This window comes from Mobula hypostoma, chromosome 10, assembly GCF_963921235.1.
Source record: "Mobula hypostoma chromosome 10, sMobHyp1.1, whole genome shotgun sequence".
NCBI classification, from domain to species: domain Eukaryota; kingdom Metazoa; phylum Chordata; class Chondrichthyes; order Myliobatiformes; family Myliobatidae; genus Mobula; species Mobula hypostoma.
This window is the reverse complement of record NC_086106.1, coordinates 38853663-38873403: the sequence shown is the minus strand read 5'-3', so window position 1 is coordinate 38873403 and position 19741 is coordinate 38853663. Positions and strand designations below refer to the sequence as shown.

At 45.0% G+C, this 19741-nt stretch overlaps 1 protein-coding gene across 1 annotated transcript in view; it reads left to right on the top strand.

Moving 5' to 3' along the window:
• The first annotated feature begins 5581 nt into the window (after nt 1-5581).
• The window catches only part of LOC134353288 (TNF receptor-associated factor 3-like), an 82576-nt gene continuing 68416 nt past the window's right edge, over nt 5582-19741 (top strand). Inside the window, exon 1 of the mRNA XM_063061319.1 lies at nt 5582-5733. The gene's annotated coding sequence lies outside the window, so the exon portion shown is untranslated. The remainder of the gene's footprint in view (nt 5734-19741) is intronic.

Here is a 19741-nt window from a genome sequence, read left to right as displayed (position 1 = left end):
ACACATTTGGGATGTAGGGAGAACCTGGTGCACCCGGAGAAACCCACACGGACACTGGGAGAACATAGAGACAGCACCCAAGGTCAGGATTGAACCCAGGTCTCTGGCAGCATGAGACGGTGGCTCTACCCACTGCTGCACTGTGCCGCCCAGCACCAACATCTCAGAGAGGATTAATCCTGATATTGGCGCAAGCACAAAGAAGGTAGTCAACAGGTATACTTCATTAGGAGTTTGAAGAGATTTAATATGTCACAAAGAACTCTAGCAAATTTTTACCAATGGACTGTGGAGAGCATTCTTTGTGGTGGCATCACTGTCTGGTGTGAAGGCTCCTACACAGAGGATGGAAAGAGGCTCTAGACCCAACCAGATCCATCACAGCCACAACCCTCCCCACCATCGAGGACATCTTCAAAAGCTGGTGCCTCAGAAAGATGGCACCTGCCATTAAGGACTGTCACCATCCAGGGCATGCCCTCTTCTCATTACTACCATCAGGGAGAAGGTACAGGAGACTGAAGACACACGTTCAATGTTTCAGGAACAGCCTCTTCCTATCTGCCATCAGATTTCTAAACCTTCCATGAACGCTACTGCAAATTGGGAGATTCTGCAAATAGATTCTTTGTCAAGTACCTCTGCTCCATCCGCCGAGATCGGAATTTCCTGGTGGCCAAACACTTTAATTCCTCTCTCCATTCCCATTCTGACAAGTCGCGTATACCCTCCCCTTTTGGTCACGATGAGGCTTCTCTCAGGATGGAGGAGCACCATTCCGTCTGGGTAGCCTCAACCTGATGGCATGAACATTGAGTTGTCCTTTCAGAAAAAAATTCCTTCCCCCTTCCCTCTTTGATTCCCTACTCTAGCCTCCACCCACCTGGCTTCACCTATCATATTCTTGCTGGTCCTCGGAGGCCAACCTCAGAACATCTTTCAAGAGGGCAAACCCTCGCAAGATGACAGGCCTTGATGGTAGGGCTCTGAAAACTTGCATCAAACGACTGGTAGGTGTATTCAAAGATATTTTCAGTCTCTCTTTGCTATAGTTGGAAGTTCCCACCTGCTTCAAAAGGGCAACAATCATACCAGTACCCAAGAAGAACAGTTGTCAGTGCCTTAACAACTATTGTTCAGTCACCTCTATGATGATGAAGTGCTTTGAGAGGTTAGTCATAGCTTTAATCACCTTCTGCCTAAGCAAGGACCTGGATCCACTACAATTTGCCAGCACCACAATAGCAGATGAGATCTCAGTGGTTCTCCATGCAGCCTTGGATCACCTGGACAATACTAATACTTACATCGAGCTGATGTTTATTAACTGCCGCTCAGTGTTAAACACAATCATTCCGACAGTTCTGATCAAAAAAATCCAAAACCTGGGCCTTTGTACCTCCTGCTGCAACTGGATCCTCGACTTCGTCACTGGAAGACTGCAATCTATCTGGATTGGAAATAACATCTCCATCTCACTGATAATTGACACTGGCACACCTCAGGGGTGTGTGCTTAGACCACTGCCCTACCCTCTCTACACCCATGACTGTGTGGCCGGGCACAGCTCAAATGCGAGAAGGCGTACAGGAGTGAGATACATCAGCTGGTTGACTGGTGTCACAGCAACAACCTTGCTCTCAATGTCAGTAAGACCAAAGAATTGTTTGTGGAATTCAAGAAGGGTAGGATGAGGGAACACATACCAGTCCTCACCGAGGGATCAGAGGTGGAAAGGGTGAGCAATATCCCTCCCCACTGATCTCGCTCCTGGTACTGATCTTTGCAAGGGGATAAGTGCCACACCTGTCCCTACATCTCCTCCCTCATTACCATTCAGGGCCCCAAAAACTCCTGCCAGGTGAGGTGACGCTTTGCCTGTGAGTCTGTTGGGGTCACCTACTCTATCCGGAGCTCCTGGTGCGGCCTCCTGTATATCGATGAGACCCGTCGTAGATTGGGAGACCACTTTGCCGAGCACCTACCACTGGAAAAATCGGGATTTCCCAGTGGCCACCCATTTCAATTCTGCTTCCCATTTCGACATGTCAGTCCATGGCCTCCTCATGCTGAAATGAGGTCTCACTCAGGATGGAGGCACAATGCTTTATATTCCGTCTGGGTAGCCTCCAATCTGATGTCATGAACATTGACTTCTCAAACTTCCAGTAATGGCCAACCTACCCCCCCCCCCCACTTCACCATTCCCCATTCCCTTTTCCCTCTCTCACCATAAACTCCTTACCTGCCCATCACCTCCCTCTGGTGCTCCTCCCCCTCCCCCTTCCCTTTCTTTCATGATTTTCTGTCCTCTCCTATCAGATTCCCCCTTCTCCAGCCTGTATCTCTTTCACCAATCAGCTTCCCAGCACTTTACTTCGCCACCCCCCACCCCCCCACCGGTTTCCTGCTTTCACCTATCACCTACCACCTTGTACAGCTCCCTCCCCTCCCCTCCCCTCCACCAACCTTCTTACCCTGATTACTCATCTTTTTTTACAGTCGTGATGAAGGGTCTCAGCCTGAAACATCCTGTTTACTCTTTTCCACAGATGCTACCTGGCCTATTGGAGTTCCTCCAACATTTTGTGTGTGTTGCTTTGGATTTCGAGCATTTCTCATGTCTGTCAGAATTACATCCTTGTTTTTACATTCTCGTCCTCTTCAAATGAATGCTAACGTTGCATTTGCCTTCCTCACCTCTGACTCAACCTGCAAATTAACATGTGACATGTAAAGCTAATCTCTAACCCTTTCCTTCTCTTTGCTCTGGATGACTGTTTGTTCCTGGTCCATTGGCGCAAGGTTTTCAATATTATCCCAAACACTCCTTCCTTACTTTGAATTTTTGTAAGCTAAAGACTCCCAGCAGTGAGTGGGAATGGTGCATATCTTCAAGGAGAGTTGGAGAACATCCCTGAATTGTTTCCTCTGTTTATCTGGCATTCTCTACCCCGATAGAGAGTTGGGAGTCTGGTTGTAGAGACTGTGAAGGATATGGACTAACCAACTGAGTTTAACACGAGTTAAACGAGTTGAATTGGTCACAGGGAGAAATTGAAAACTAACGTAGGCAGCACCCATGGGCAGGATCAATCTGGGGTCACTGGAAAAGACTCGACTAATTGCACTGCTCTGTCCACTGACAGTCTTTAATAATGAGATTGGGCTCCCATCACTGAATAGGCAAAGATGTATGTGAACGCAAGAAAAATTCCTGCGGAGCTCCCAGCAACACATTGGACTGTCGCCATGAACCACTTCTTTCTGGAATCATTACATCAAGCCCTTCTAAACACTGCAGAGATTTTACCAGGGAAGTCCCCAGATCCTCCATTTCCATGACAACGAGTAGTCAGCGCTCTCCCCCAGCCCGATGTCCCAGCGTCCAGGCTTCAAGTACACCCAGCTGAGAAGTAAGGCTGACGCCAGTCTCCTAAAGCAGGTGATCTACACAGCCTTCATCCAGGTGGGAGATCAACAAGAGGAAGGAGGGAGTAAGTCATAATTATTTCTCAAGCCTCCTTGAAAATGTTCAATATCTTTGCCCGTTACTGGGAATCCTTTGCCAGTGACCACTCATAATACAGGGGAGTGCTAGGCCATAAGACCAAAAGTCACAGGTCTCAAAATTCAAAGTTCAAAGTAAATTTATTATTTATTTTATTTTATTTCACGATACAGCATGGACAAGGCCCGTCTACCCCAACAAGTCTCACAGCCCAGCAACACCCGATTTAACCCTAGCCTAATCACAGGACAATTTACAATGACCAGTTAAGCTTCCTACTGGTACGTCTTTGGACTCTGGAAGGAAACTGGATCACACAGAGTGAACTCACACGGTCACGGGGAGAACAAACTCCTACTAGAGGTTGCTGGAATCAAACTCTGAACTCCTACGCCCTGAGCTATAATAGCGTTGTGCTAACCGTGAAGTCAGTATATATAAATGAGGACAAATATAAATAAACAAACAGACATGTACATAAATAACACTGAAGACATGGGTTACTGTGCACTTAGAAATGAGTGTTGTGGAATCAGTTCAGTGTTGAGGTGAGTGAAGTCGTCCGTGCTGGTTCAGGAGACTGTTGGTGAAGAGTAATAACTGTTCCTGGTGGTACAGGACTTAAGGCCTGCTGGTAGTAGCGAGAAGAGAGCATGGCCTGGGTGGTGGGAATATCCTCAACATATTCACTCCATCCAGGCCTTTCAGTGTTTGGTAGGGTTAAATGAGAAACCCCTTCATTTTGTTAAACCCCAGCAAGTGCAGGATCACACCCTTCAAACACTCATACATTAACCCTTTCTTTCCTGGAATCATCCTTGTAAACCTCCTTTGGACCTTCTCCAATGCCAACTCATCCTTCCTTAGATAAAGGGGTCAAAACTGTTCACAATCCTCCAAATGCGATATGACCAGTGCCTTATAAAGTCTCAATATTACATCCTCAGGGATCAGATCTCTGTGAACCTGTTATGGCCAAGAGATCGTATATCAACTCAACCCCTGTCCTGTCAAGCTCCTCTGATCGAGGCTAACAGTCCCACAGTGACCCTGGAAGGGGTGGGGGAGGGGTGGGAGAGAACGTCTTCCTGAGCCCTGAGGGGAAGACAGAAGATTTCTACAATGGTGCGTCCTACGTGCTCCAGCAGATAAATTCAGGAAAAAAACTCCATCTGAGTTTGAGGCGGCACACAGAGACTCACCCGATAGACCCCCTACCTCACTGACTCCTGGTTCAATCCTGAACTCCAGTGTGGATTTCCCCCAGGCACTCTCCCCAACAATGTGTGTGTGTGGGGCGGGGGGGAGGGTGGTGTTGGTGGGTTGATTGGCCACAGCAGATTGCTTCTTGGTGTGTGTGTGTGTGAGAGAGAGAGAGAGAGAGAGCCAGCCAGAATCTGGGGCAGGTGAGGGGAGTTGATGGGGATGTGGGAGGATAATGTGGGATTAGCTAGGAATAGTGGATGTCGGATTAGTGAAATAGGAGGATCAGTCAGAAATGGGGCCAAGCAGGTAGGTGAGTGATTGTAACTGTGGTGAGCTGATGGGAAAGTGCGGAGAATGAACCACTATTGTAACTGGGTGCCTGATGTTCAGTTCGGTGGATGGAAGGGACTTCTTCTGCACCCTGAGAATCTCTCAAGATATATTTTTGGAAGCAATGTTCTTATTACTGTCTGTAGTAGCTTGCTGCACATAATGAGCTGCCTAGAGTTTGGCATTCTAACAGCAGAAAAGCTGCTGGAGACACTTTGAGAAACTCAGGCAAAGCACTATGGACCTGGGCCTTTTTCTCTCTCAGATTTAGCTTGAGAAGTTGAGAGAGAGAGTTCTCTCATGGGGGTTGTGCACTCTCAGTTACACTGGTATTTGCATCTTCCCCTTTGAGAGGCACAAATGAAATACTCTGTCTTGTACTGAAAGGGTTACAGACCAGATACAGAATGGGGATTTCCAAAGGAAATCATTTTTTTCTCTCTCTACACGCCTTTTTGGAAAGGGCCAATTAAGAAAGGGTACTTTCCGCAGCAGCAAGCAGAAAGTGAACAGTTGTGAGAAGGACTCCTTTGAGGACAGCTTAACTCAACTGTGCTCTCTGACTGAGCCCAGTCATTCATTGATAGGGTTCTCCAGGATGGGATGTGCATTGACCTGGGTCACAAATGGATTTTTAGCCTGACTGCGGAGACTACCCTGGTAATGGTTCCAAGGATCCTCTTAAGGTGAGTGTGTCCTAACGGATTCACTTCAACGTCCACCCATTGTAGATAGTGATATTACTTAGCTTACTCCTTTGGGCAGGAATGTGTATCTTGTTCAGGGTGCTCCATTGAGGATGCTCTGATCATCACTGATCTGCGTTTTACATCGTTCTCTCTTCCTGGTGTCTTAGTGCCAACTCTGAATAGTTAATCCTTCTGTGAAGCTGCTTTTACTGTGGGAAAGCAGCTATATCAATGTAACTTGTTGTTTTACATGTTTCCTTTTGGTATATATAGGCCTCCAAGTAGTAGCCAAGATGTGGGGTTGAGATTGCAAAGGGAGCTGGAAAAGGCATGTAATAAGGGTAATGTCACAATTGTAATGGGGGACTTCAATATGCAAAGGGATTGGGAAAATCAGGTTGGTGTCAGATCACAAGAGAGGGCATTGGTTGAATGCTTTTCAGATGGCTTTTTAGAGCAGCTTGTGCTCGAGCCTACTTGGAAAGGCGATCTTAGATTGGGTGTTGTGTAAAACCTAAATCTTATTAAGGAGCTTAACATAGAGGAACCCTTAGGAGGCAATGATCATAATATGATATAATTCATACTACAATTTGAGGAGAAGCTTAACTCACATGTATCAGTATCACAGTGGAATAAAGGGAATTACAGAGGCATGAGAGAGGAACTTGCCCACGTGGATTGGAGGGGGTTACTGGTAGAGATGACGGTGGAGCAGAAGTGGCTGGAGTTTCTGGGAATAGTTCACAAGGCACAGGATAGATATGTCCCACAGAAGAAGAAGTTCTCAAATGGCAGGGGTAGGCAATCGTGGGTGACAAAGGAAGTTAAGAACTGCATAAAAGCCAAGGAAAGGGTATATAAAGTAGCAGAAGTGAGTGGGAAGTTGAATGATTGGGAAGTTTTTAAAATACAACAAAAGGCAACTAAAAAAGCTATATGAAGGGAAAAGGTGAAATATGAGGGCAGACTAGCCAATAATATAAAGCAGGATACTGAAGGTTTTTTCAGTTATGTGAAGAGTATAAGGGAGGTGAGAGTTGGGTACTTTGCATCTGTCTTCACTGTGGAAGACACCAGCAGTGTGCCAGAGGTCTGTGAGTGTCATTGTTATTACAAAACGTGCTAGGCAAACTCAGAGGTCTTAAGGTGGATAAATCACCTGGATCAGTTGGATGCCATCCCAGAGTCCTGAAAGAGTTTGCTGAAGAGATTGCAGATACATTGGTCATGATCTTTCAAAAATCATTTGATTCTGGCATGGTTCCAGAGGACTGGAAAATTGCAAATGTCACTCAACTCTTTAAGAAGGGAGGAAGGCAAAAGAAAGAAAATTATAGGCCAGTTAGCCTAACCTCAGTGGTTGGAAAGTGTTGGAGTCTTTTATTAAGGATGAGGTTTTGAGGTACTTGGAAACTAATGATAAAATAAGTCAAAGTCAGCATGGTTTCTGTAAAGGGAGATCTTTCCTCACAAATCTGTTTGAATCCTCGGAGGAGTAACAAGCAGTGTGGACAAAGGAGAGGCAGCGGATGTCATTTACTTAGATTTTCAGAAGGTATTTGAAAGGTGTTACACATGAGGTTTCTTAACAAGATAAAATCCTATGGCATTACAAGAAAGATACTGGCATGGTTAGAAGAATGGCTAGCAGGCAAGAGGTAGCGAGTGGGAATAAAAAGGGTTTTTTTCTGGTTGGTTGCTGGTGACTAATGGTGTTCCTCAGGGGGTCAGTATTTGGACCGGTACTTTTCACATTGTTTGTCAATGATTTCGATCATGGTTTTGTGGAGGAGTAGGTAGTGATGAGGAAGCAATGTGATTGCAGCAGGACTTAGACAAATTGGAAGAATGGGTAAAAAAATGGCAGATGGAATACAATGTTGGGAAATGTATAATAATGCATTTTGGAAAAAGGACTATTATCTAAATGGGGAGAAAATTCAAAGATCAGCGGTGCAAAGGGACTTAGGGGTCCTTGTGCAAGACTCCCAAAAGGTTAATTTACAGGTTGATTATGTGGTAAAGAAGGCAAATGCAATGTTGGCATTTATTTCAAGAGGAATAAAATATAAAAGCAAGGAGATAATGCTGAGGCTTTATAAGACAAAAGGCCTCACATGGAGTATTGTCAACAGTTTTGGGCCCATATCTCAGAAAGGATGTGTTGTCATGGAGAGAGTCCAGAGGAGGTTCACGAGGATGATTCCAGGAAGTGAAGGGACTAACACATGAGAATCATTTGGCATCTTTGGTCCTGTACTCACTGGAATTTAGAAGATGCAGGAGATCTCATTGAAACCTACTGGATGTTGAAAGGACTGGATAAGGTGGATGTGGAGAGGGTGTTTCCTATCGTGGGGGTATCCAGACTTGAAGGCACAGCTTCAAAACTGAGGGGCAACCTTTTAGAGCAGAGTTAAGGAGGATTTTTTTTAGCCAAAGAATAGTGAATCTGTGGAATGCTCTGCCGCAGACTGTGGTAGAGGCCAAGTCCTTGGGTATATTTAAGGTGGAAGTTGATAGTTTCCTGATTGGTCGGGGCATGAAAGGAAGAGGTGAGAAGGCAGGTGTATGAGTTGAGTGGGATCCGGGACCAGTTATGATGGAATGGTGGAGCAGACTCAATGGGCTGAATGGCATAATTCTGCTCCTGTGTCTTATGGTCTTATGGTGTTATTCTGGTGATTTCAATTCTGTCACAATGGTTAGTGACCTGTCTATACAGGGTAGTTGTGTCTGCTGGTGGCATTTTAATGGATAATAAAGATGGGCGGAATAGCCCATTCCTAAATTACTAAGTTTGAGAATGCAGGATTGTGGATTGTCTGTAGATAGAAAAACTTGACTATTCATTCCTCTGCCTGATCTGCTGTGCTCCTCCAGCATTTTGTGTTTCTACCTCAGGATTTCCAGCATCTGCAGAGCTCTTGTGTTTAGAAAAATTTGCATTTGTATAGTGTCCCCAACAGCCACAAGGCAACTCAGCACACCCAATGGAACATCTTGTCTGATCCAGTTCTTGAAATAACACAGGACACACATTAGCAGATCCCTATAGCCAATGAACATAAGAGATTGAACTGGAACCAAGCCATTTGCTCTCCTCATGTTGGTGTGACACTTAATACCATAATTGTGATTATTTCCCCCAGTGCACTAACCCACACCTATTGATTCCCCGATATACAAGTGTACTTGTCCTTACCTTGGTAAAGCTGATTGAACTAACAAAGCTCTCCTGAGCAGAGCATTCCAAGGATTTGTCACCTCTGACCAAAGGAGTTTCTTCTCATTCCTATCTTGAATGATTCTTGAATCCTGGCCAGGGGCAGAGTCAGATCGGTATCTTTCCTTTTGTATGGTTCAGTGAGATTAACTCTCACTCTTTTAAAGTAAGGAATGGTTAGGTCCAGTTTGTTTGCTTAGATAACAAACCCAGAAATATGGCTAACTTTCATCGTCTTAAACGTGAAAACCAGCGCCATGCACAATGACCAGGTAACTCTGTCTTACAGTGATGGTGGCTGAGGGGTATGTGTTGGCCAGGATGTCATGTCCTTTCTCAGAAGAGTGACTTTTTCATCTCCCCCAAGAAGATTGAGACACAACTCACTGCAGTTGCTGGAATTTGTAGCAACACACACAAACCAAAACCTGGAGAAACTTAATATGCGAGAGAGCATCTGTGGAGAGAAGTGAAGAGCAGACATTTGGGGTCAAAACCCATTAACCTGGACTGATGAAGGATCTCAACCCAAAATGTCAGTTGTCCATTCTCCTGACCCACTGAGTTCCACCAGCATCTTGTGTGTTGCAGCCAGGAAGATGAATTGGGTGAAAAATGTAAGAACATGAGGAATAGGATGAGGGGTCAGCCAGCCTACTTTAAGCCTGCTCTGCCATTCAATAAGATCATGGCTGATCTGACAGTGGACTCGAATCCAGAAGTTCTTCATGGCGGCAGCATGGTAGAGAGCAAAGAGAGAAGGCACATGGAATGCCAGCTGGGGCACAGTGCACAAGTTATGGGAAAGCTTGATAAATTACTGTCAAGGCCACAAGCATTAACATTGTATGGTTTTTGTCATGGGAACATAAAGAAATAGGAGCAGGAGTAGGTCATCTGACCTATGGAGCCTACTCGTCTATTCAATAAGATCATGACTGATCTGGCCATGGACTCAACTCCACCTACCTGCCTTTCCCCCAAAACCTTTAATTCCCCTCTGTGCAATAATCTATCTAACTGTGCCTTAAATGTACTTAATGAGGTAGAATCTACTGTTTCCCTGGGCAGATAATCCCACAGAGTCACTACTGTCTGGGAAAAGCAGTTTCTCATCTCCGTCCTAAATCTACTCCCTTGAATTGTGAGGTATGTCCCCTAGTTCTAGTCTTACCGGTGAGAACAGCTTCCTTGACTCTATCTTATCCATCCCTTTCATAAGGGATTTGGTGTGTGTTGCTCTGGACCTTCTGTATCTCAAAAATAATTTGTCACTGCATTCCGTAGGTTGTTGGCTCTCCTGGGTTTGGTGACTGCAGGTGATTTTAGGGACTGGTCTCTTGCAGATGTATATCCAGTGTTCACTTTGATCAGTAAGGTTCTCAGGCTGGCTCCCTGGTTGGTTCCTCAGTGCTATGGAGGTGGGTTGGGTGGGGGGGAATTAACTCGTACTCTCTAGAGAGAGTGTTTATGACTTTCCTTTCCTTGGTATTAATGTATGAGTATCATTTCAAGATGGTTACTTAATCACTAACAAATTGCTTAAAGCTGTACAGAGACCCTGGGGGCTTGATGAAAGGAGTTAAGTCAGAGGACAGTTTTTGAGACAAAGGAGTTTAAGGTGCGATGTTTTAAATGTTGATAAAGATGCAATTAATTCCTCCCAGCCCCTCAAGAAAGGATGTTTGGATGATAAGGGCATAAGATATAGGAGCAGAATTAAGCCTATTGTGTCTGCTCCTCCGTTCAATAATGGCTGATTTCTTTTTCAACTTCATTCACCCACCTTTTCCCTGTAACTCTTCACCCCTTTACCAATCAATAATCTTTCGGCCTTGGCCTTAAATACACCCAGTGATTTGGGCTCCACAGTCCTCAGTATAAAGGGAAACTGAGAAGAGGAGGAATTGCTTAAAACAGGGGGTGGTGAACCTGTGGCAACAAATTCCACAGATTCACTAAGTTCTGGCTGAAGAAGGTCCTCCTCTTATCAGCTGTGAAAGATCATCCCCTTATTCTGAGGCTGTGCCCTTCAAACCTAGACCCTTTCACTAACTGAAACATCCTTTCCACATCCACCCTATCCAGGCCTTTCAGTTTTAATGAAATCCCACCCACCCTCTATTCCTTCTGAACTCCATTGAGCATAGGCCTAGAGACATCAAAAGTTAACTGTTAACCATTGAGAGAGATTTTACCAGGATGCTACCTGGACGAGACAACATGTCCTGTAAAGGAAGGTTGAGTGAGCTGGGTGGGCAAAGGAGGATGAGAGGTGATTTAATGCCAGAGACTTTTCCCAAGGTGGAAATGTCTAAAGTTAGTCTTGCGAGACCATGGATCTGCGCCTGGAAAATCTTCACTTTCCAGGGCGCAGGCCTGGGTAAGGTTGTATGGAAGACCAGCAGTTGCAAGTCTCCCCTCTCCACGACACCAATGCCGTCCAAGGCAAGGGCATTAGGACCCATACAGCTTGGCACCAGTGTCGTCGTAGAGCAATGTATGAAGTGTCTTGCTCAAGGACACTACACGTTGCCTCAGCCAAGGCTCGAACTAGTCCAATGCCTTACACTTGGCCACGTGCCCACTAATACAAGCAGGCATAATTTTAAGATGGTTGGAGGAAAGTACAAGAGAGATATCAAAGTTAAGTTCTTTACACAGAGAGTGCCACATGAAACGTGCTGCCATGAGTGATGGTAGAGGCAGATACATTAGGGGCACTTAAGAATCTCTTAGATAGGCACATGGATGAAATTAAAATGGAGGCTATGGAGAGTGAAGGGTTAGAGTAAGTTAAAATATTGGCACAACATTGTGGATTATAGGGCTTGCACTGTGCTGTAATGTGTTATATCATGGCTGGGCTGAAGAGCAAGCTGCTAGAGATACCTGACTCAGTATTCATGAGAATAAACATAGAAGGAAAAGACAAAGTTGTCCAGTTTTCCTCTTTCCTTTTCAGAATGGAATTAGAAACATAGAAAATCTACAGCACAATACAGGCCCTTCGGCCCACAAAATTGTGCCGAACATGTCCCTACCTTAGAAATTACTATGGTTAGCCCTCTATTTTTTAAGCTCCATGTACCTATCCAAAAGTCACTTAAAAGACCCTATCATATCCGCCTCCACCACCCTTGCCGGCAGCCCATTCCACGCACTCACCACTCTCTGCGTTAAAAATTTACCCCTGACATCTCCTCTGTACCTACTCCCCAGCACCTTAAACCTGTGTCCTCTTGTGGCAACCATTTCAGACCTGGGAAAAAGCCTCTGACTATCCACACGATCAATGCCTCTCATCATCTTATATGCCTCTATCAGGTCACCGCTCATCCTCTGTCGCTCCAAGGAGAAAAAGCCGAGTTCACTCAACCTGTTTTCATAAGGCATGCTCCCCAATCCAGGCAACATCCTTGTAAATCTCCTCTGCACCTTTTCAATGGTTTCCACATTCTATTTATTGGAGATTTAGTAGAACTTGAAGGTAGAGAGGTTAAATGAAACTGATAAGGCATGCATCAACTTGAGCTGCAGCTCTACCAGATGTATCTATCCAGCTGTCAGGTGTGTAGTTATCTTTGAAGAATAACTAGTCAATGTTCCCACCCAACACCCTTCAACAAGAGAACAGGGACGTCAGGTCCTTATGAAAGGCCTCAGCCCGAAACATTGGCTCTTTATTCCTCTCCATGGATGCCAAGTTCCGCCAGATTTTGAATGTGTTGCTCTGGACTTCCAGCATCTGCAGACTCTCGTGTGTTTGTGGACTGATCATGTGATCACCATTTTGAAAGCAGATTATAATGTGCAGCCACAGTACATTGCTTGAACAGAAGGCTCTGGAGGGCCATTAGGTTCACTTTGCCATTCAATGAAAACATCATTTATCTGACTCAACTTCACTCCACGCTTTACCTGCCACTATTTATATAAACACATTCAGCCTCTGCTTCTACTGCCCTTTGAGAAAAACATTCCAAAGGCTCATGGCATTCCAAGAAAAATACACTTAGTGCCCATTTATTAGGCATCTTCCTGGTCTCCTGCTGTTGTAGCCTATGCACTTCAAATTTTGAAGCATTGTGCATTCAGAGATGTTCTTCTGCACACCACAGTTGTAATGCATGATTATTGGATTACTGTCACTTCTTGTCAGCTTGAACCTCTCTTCTGACCTCTCTCATCAGCAAGGCATTTTCATCTACAAAACTGCCATTGTCACTGGACTTTTTTTAAATCTCACCATTCTCTGTAAATTCTAGAGACTGTTGTACATGAAAATCCCAGGAGATCAGCAGTTTCTGAGATACTCAAACCACTCTGTCTGGCACCTACAATCATTTCATGGTCAAAGTCTCTTAGATCACATCTCTTCTCCATTCTCATGTTTGAGCTGAACTTCTTCACCATGCTTTTATGCATTGAGTTGCTGCTACATGATTGGCTGACTAGGTAATTGCATTAACAAGGTGTACAGCTGTACCTAATAAAGTGGGCACTGAGTGTACTTTTCTGTTTTGAATGGAAAAGGTGTCTCTCTCTCTCTCCCAACCCCCCATTCACCCACAAGAGGAAATATCTTCTCCATACAGAGCCATACTGCAGGGAAAGAGACCCCTCGGCCCAACCTGTCCCTGCAGACTATGTTGCCCAGCAAACTAGTTCCATCTGCTCACATTTAGCCCATAGCTTCTAAACTCCTCGTATCCAAGATAGTTTTTATATGTCACTATTGTGTCTGTCTTAACCACTATTTCTAGCAACTCATTTCAAATTCACACCCATTTTGTGTGAAGAGGCAGCACTGATGTCTCTCTTAAATCTCCTTAAACTTATGTCCTCTTGCTTTTAGCAGCCCCTCCATGGGGAAAAGACTATGTACTTTCATCCTGTCTGTACCCCGCATGGTCTTGTGTAATTTTATCAGGTCTCTCCATCAGGTTAGGGAATAAACTCCTAGTCTACACAAACTTTCCTTGTAACCAAGGCTCTCAAGTCTAGGCACCAGCACTCTTTCCAGTTGATTAACAACTTTCCTACAACAGGATGGTCCCGTACAGGGGCAGCACAGTAGCGTAGTGGATAGCACGCTTTCCAGTACAGGTTCTATTCCTGCCATCTGTAAGGAGGTTGTACATTCTCCCTATGACTGTGGAGATTTCCTCCAGGTGCTCTGGTTTCCTCCCACGGTCCAGAGACATGCAGTGCCTATAAAAAGTATTCAACCTCCCTTGGAAGTTTTCATGTTTTATTATTTTACAACATTGAATCACAGTGGATTTAATTTGGCCTTTTTTGGCACTGATCAGCAGAAAAAGACTCTTTCATGTCAAAGTGAAAACAGATCTCTACAAAGTGATCTAAATTATTACAAATATAAAACACAAAATAATTGATTGCATAAGTATTCACCCACTTTAATATGACAAACCAAATTATCACAGGTGCAGCCAATTGTTTTTAGAAGTCAAATTATTAGTTAAATGGAGATCACTGTGTGCAGTCAATGTGTTTCGATTGATTGTAGTAAAAATACACCGTATCCAGAAGGTCCAATTGCTGCTGAGTCAGTAACCTGGCAAAAACTACACCATGAAGACAAAAGAACACTCCAAGCAACTCCGGGTAAAGTTTACTGAAAAGCACAAGTCAGGAAATGGATATAAGAAAAATTCCAAGTCCCTGAATATCCCTTGGAATACAGTTAAGTCAGTCATCAAAAAATGGAAAGAATATGGTACAGCTGTAAAACTGCCTAGAGCAGGCTGTCCTCAAAAACTGAGTGACCGTGCAAGAAAGGGACTAGTGAGGGAGGCCATCAAGAGACCTGTGACAACTCTAGAAGAGTTACCAGCTTCAGTGGCTGAGATGGGAGAGACTGCGCATACAACTGTTGCCTGAGTGCTTCACCAGTTGCAGCTTTATGGGAGAGTGGCAAAGAGAAAGTCACTGTTAGAATAAAACTCACATGAAATCTCAGCCAGAGTTTTCCAGAAGGCATGTGGAAGACTCTGAAGTCAGCTGGAAGAAGGTTCTACGGTCTGATGAAACCAAAATTGAGCTTTTTGGCCATCAGACTAAACGCTATGTTTGGTGTAAACCAAACACCACACGTCATCAAAGACACACCATTCCTATTGTGAAACATGATGGTGGCTGCATCATGCTGTGGGGATGCTTCACTGCAGTAGGTCCCAGAAGGCTTGTGAAGGTAGAGTGTAAAATGAATGCAACAAAATACAGGGAATTCCTGAAGAAAATCTGACGCCGTGTGCAAGAGAACCATGATTTGGGAGATCTGTTTTCCAACAAGACAATAACCCCAAGAATAAAGCCAAAGCTACACAGGAATGGCTTAAAAACAGTGAGGTTAATGGCCTTGGTGGCCAAATCAGAGACCAGACCTCAATACAATTGAGAATTTGTGGCTGGACTTGAAAAGGGCTGTTCAGTCATGATCCCCTGTAATCCGACAAAGTTTGAGAAGTTTTGTAAAGAAGAATGGGGAAATTGCAGTGTTCAGATGTGCAAAGCTGATAGAGACCTATCCACACAGGCTCACGGTTGTAATTGCTGCCAAAAGTGCATCTACTAAATATTGATTTGAAGGGGATAAATTATTTTGTGTTTTATATTTGTAGTTAATTTAGATCACTTTGTAGAGATCTGTTTTCACTTCGTCTTTTTCTGTGTCAAAAAAACCAAATTAAATTCACTGCGATTCAATTTTGTAAAACAATAAAGCATGAAAACTTCCAAGGGGGGGAATGAATACTTTCTATAGGTGCTGTACCGGTTGGTAGGTTAATTGGTCATTATAAATTGTCCTGTGATTAGGCCAGGGTTAAACTAGGGGGTTGCTGGGCAGCACAGCTTAAAGGGTGGGAAGGTCCTACTCCATAAATAAATTAATAGAACTGTACATCATGCTCTATGTTGACACCAAAATACACCCATGGTGTTTATAGCCCCAAACTCCTTTATACAATGCCTGGACTGATGAATCACCTAATCACCAGCCTGTCTTCCAATTTCTGTGTTCCATTACACTCCCCAGGGCCGTATAAGTCCTACCCTGGGAAGTGTAAGTCCTACCCTCCCGAAATGAAACACCTCTCATTTAACTGGATTGAAAGCCATTTCAATCCGCAACCCACAGACTCAGCTCAGCAAGATCCCCTTGTAATTTTTCATAACTTTCCATACTGTCTAGAACAACAATAACTTACTATTTCCCCTAACTTCCACCCTATCAAGATTCTCAGAATTTTTTAAAAAATCAAATCATCTCTCACACCTCTAAACTTCTTCCTCACAAATCAAGCAGCCCATTCCAGGGATTGGTCCAATGAGCTTTCTCTGAACTGTCTCCATCATGTTAACACTCTTTAAGTAAGGAGAACAGTGCTGTAAAATATTCCTCTGGCCCTCACCTACCACCCTATGGGCCTTTGTAGGGTAGCTGTTCGCCCAAAACTATTACAGCTCAGGGCATCAAAGTTCAGAGTTCATTTCTGCCATTATCTGTAAGCAGTCTGGTAGAATGCATGGCTTTCCTCTTGGTGCTCCGGTTTCCTCCCACAGCCCAAAGACATACTGGTTAGTAGGGTAAATGGGCATTGTAAATTATCCTGTGATTAGGGTGTGGTTGGCATGGCTCGAAGGTCTGGAAGTATCTACTGCACGTTGTATCTGAATTAAGCATTCCCTGTAGCTTCCACCAACTTCAACGGGATACTTCCACCAAACACATCTTTCCCTCTCCCCCTCTCGACTTTATGCCTTCCACAGGGAACACTCTCTACATGACTTCTTTGTCCACTCGTCTCTCCCTGCCTGGCACTATCCCTGCAGAGATACACCGGCTCCTACACCTCTGTCACCACCACTCAGGGCCCCTAACAGTCCTTCTATCTGAGGTAACACTTCATTTGTGAGTCTGTTGGGGTCATCTACAGCATCTGATGCCCCCAGTGAAGCCCCTTCTATGTTGGTGAGACCTAGTGCAGGTTGGGGGACTGCTTCGTCGAGCTCCTTTTTTCCATCCACCACAAAAGGTGGGATTTCTTAGTAGCCATCCATTTTAATTCCCGACTTCCCATTCCCATTCTGATATATCAGTCCATGGCCTCCACTACTGCCATGATGAGGCCACTCTTAAGATGGACAGTCAACATTTTATGTTCTGTTTGGATAATTTCCATCCCAATGGCATGAACATTGATTTCTCTAACTTCTGGCAATTTATCCACCCTCCCCTTTCTCTCTTCTTCCATTACTCATTCTGGCCCTTCTCTAGCCCCTTCCCTTCTCCACACATGCCCTTCACCTCTCTCTCCCATGGTCTACTCGCCTATCCAATTCCTTCTTTTTCAGCCCTTTATCTCTTCCCAGCTTTTTACTTCAGTCTGCCTTACCCACCTGCCTTCTCCCTCACCTGGTCTCACCCAGCTTCAACTCCTCCCCCTCCCTCACCTTCTTATTCTGGGTCCTTCCCCCTTCTTTTGCAGTCCAGATGAAAGGTCTCTGCCCGAAAAGTTGACTATTTATTCATTTCCGTAGATGCTGCCTGACCTGCTGATAGACGGTCACAAAAACAATAAAGCCAAAGTCCCTGAGTGTCATGAGCTGTAGATTAATGGTGCGTTGGATCTTGTCCTTGAGCTACGTTCCAAAGAACAAGCCCAGAGCTGTCCTCATCACGTGCCAGTGCGGCCGCAGACGACTGCAATTGAGCTCGTCTTCCACTGAGCGAAATGGAATGCAGCACTGCCAGGAGGGGCCGCCTGCCATGCCACACTGTCTACCCTGGGCTGCTGCAGTAGGCAATCCCGTGGCTTGAGGGCCTGGTCTGTGCAGCTTCCCCTGCCTTCGGTCTCGTCAAAGAACCAGTGAGCTGGGCTTACAGTATTCTGCAGTACTAATGCCCAGCAGGGCCTTGAGAGCACAAGAAAAACGTCCAAGACAATCAGTTGAATTGCTGTACCAGACTGTGATGCAACCATTCAGGAAACTTACAACAGTACTTTTGTAGAACTGCTGTTTTCAATACCAGGAATTGATTGCCACATATATATAATAACCTCATTGTCTACGTTTGCACTAATGGATTGTGGGAGACTCACCATTGCTGATTCTAGCCAAGGTCTACTTGTCTGTTGGGTAGGGTCTATAAGACCCATTGAGTATGTCACTAAGTGTCCCCGGCAGAGCTAAGGAAACATCCTGTATTTCTGTAAAGAACAGGTACAGAAGAAAGCAACAAGGCCCCTCCACCAATCTCCAAGATCATGGACACAAGAGTTTCTGCAAATGCTGGAAAACCTGAGCAACATACACACAAATGCTGAAGAATCTGATCAGGCCAGGCAGCATCTGTGGAGAGAATAGACATAATGCTGCTGAAGGGTCTCGGCCCAAAATGTCAACCGTTCATTTCCCTCCATAGAGGCTACCTGACTCTCTCTGAAGATTTTGGCTTGCTGACTTTGACCTCAACTCCCCATTCAATTCCTTGCAATCCTCGACACTTCTTCGTGGTGCGAATATCGCCCTCCTTCAGTCCTTAGGGACTTTCATTCAAAGTACTTCTTCTTAAGCTCATCTGGGGCATAGGCCACCAATAACAACTCACCAGAGTCCTCTCTCCTGGACCAGTCTTTCCGTCTTTTAAAGTGTAACCCATCAAAGAGCCTTCCTCTCCCAGGAATGAGATATTGGGACCTCCTGTTGATATTACTGTAGCACTGGGCTTTTTTTGGATGGGATTGCTAGCCCTATGCTGTTTCACAGCCAGGCTTGGAAGTCCATGGCAGCATAGAAACATAGAAATCGACAGCACATTACAGGCCCTTTGGCTCACAATGTTGCGCTGACAACGTAACTACTCTAGAAACTGCCTGGAGTTTCCCTAGCGCACTGCCCTCTATTTCTTTAAGCTCCATGTACCTATGTAAGGAAAAGAAAGGTACATCGCATCTGGAGTTTCTCCGGTTAATGAGCAATTTCCCTCCAGGCCTCTCTGACGTAGTGGGGAACCGCGTACAAGGCAAGTTGCCAAGCAGCAGTGGGTTGCCATTGCCTTCTGCCAGGTGAGCTCGTAACCCTGTATGGATAGAAAGCATGCAGGGGAGCCGGCTGGATTCGAACGCAGGATCTTTTGTCCCGAAGTCAGATGCTGATGCCACTACGCCACCAGCCGGGTCACCTATCTAAGAGTCTCTAAAAAGACCCTATTGTATCCACCTCTACCACCATCACCGGCAGTGCATTCCACGCACCCACCACTCTCTGAGTGAAAAACTTACCTCTGACATCCCCCTTGTACCTACTTCCAAGCACCTTAAAACTATGACCCTCCGTGCTAGCCATTTCAGCCCTGGGGAAAAGCCTCTGGCTATCCACACGATTAATGCCTCTCATTATCTTACCTCTGTCAGGTCATCTTTCATCCTGTGTTGTTCCAAGGAGAAAAAGCCAAGTACACTCAACCTATTCTTATAGAGCATCCAAGCCAGGCAACATCCTTGTAAATCTGCTCTTATATCTCTATAGTATCCACATTCCTCCTGTAGTGAGGTGACCAGAACTGAGCACAGCACTCCAAGTGGGGTCTAACTAAGGTCTTATATAACTGTAACATTACCTCACGGCTCTTGTCAACCTGTGCAGCTGCTTTGAGTGTCCTATGGACATAGACCCCAAGATCTCACTGATTCTCCACACAGCCAAGAGCCTTACCATTAATATTATATTCTGTCTTCAAATTTG